The sequence below is a fragment of the Petaurus breviceps genome, unplaced genomic scaffold (genome assembly GCF_028583685.1).
Source record: "Petaurus breviceps papuanus isolate PSGF00001 unplaced genomic scaffold, PetGlider_PUasm1.0 111, whole genome shotgun sequence".
Taxonomy (NCBI): Eukaryota; Metazoa; Chordata; class Mammalia; order Diprotodontia; family Petauridae; genus Petaurus; species Petaurus breviceps.
In genome coordinates, this window is record NW_027185600.1 from 1,097,026 (window position 1) to 1,097,937 (window position 912).

General features: G+C 41.4%; 1 pseudogene; it reads right to left on the bottom strand.

Moving 5' to 3' along the window:
* Nucleotides 1–434: 434 nt before the first annotated feature.
* Nucleotides 435–910, bottom strand: LOC138157116 (ubiquitin-conjugating enzyme E2 E1 pseudogene; annotated as a pseudogene).
* Nucleotides 911–912: the final 2 nt, after the last annotated feature.

The window sequence follows — 912 nt, forward strand, 5'->3', positions numbered from 1 at the left end:
AAATAAATGAATAAATAGATAAAGAAAGAAAGAAGAGAAAAGAAAAGAAAAGAAGAGAAAAGAAGGGAAGAAAAGGTTGTCTTGGAAGGATTTTCCATCAATACCATGTGTACATGTACAAAATTAATCTGTTTTTAATCTTTTACGTATTTCAAGCAACAGAACCCAAATATCTTAAGTGTACATTCTTTTCTGTACTAGATTTGAGCTAATATTGTAGAACTAACGACAGTCTTAAAAGATGCTATTACCAATTCTAACTGTCTATTGTAGCAAGATACCTTAAGTTACAACAACAGAATTTCAGGAAATAAAAGACTGAATAAAATCTGTTATAGAAATATTGTACTCTTTGTCAGCTCCCACCCTCCCCCAACCTTTCAAAATCATAAGTAGCTCTTTCCATCACAGACAAATTTTGGTGAAAACCCAATTTATGTAGCATATCTCTTGGTCCACTGCCTGGACGTTCTGTAGTGTTCTGCTCTGTTGGTCATATACTGAGTGGCGACACGTCCCACTAAGGGGTCTGAAGGGTTGCAGTCAGTGAGCTGGGAGAGATGGTGAGGGCCCGGTTCCAGTTGTCCTTCAGAATATCCAAACAGATCACCCCTTGGCTATTGATGTTACAGTGATAAATTCTTGTCCAGAACATGACCTTTGGAGGCTTGAAGGGATACTGTGGTGTGAAGGTGATGTTGAGGAAGAAGACTCCCTCCTCACAGACTGACCCTGGAGGCCCCAGAATAGTCGATCTCCATTTGTAGATGTTGTCACCTTTGGGACCAGCACTGCATTTGGGAGGTGGGTCTAAGGAGATGTCCTCCAGTTCCTTCTGAATCCTCTTGGCTCTGGTGGGGAGGAGCCTGGAGTTCTTGCTCGTGCTGATTTTGCTCTCCTTCTTCTTGGGGG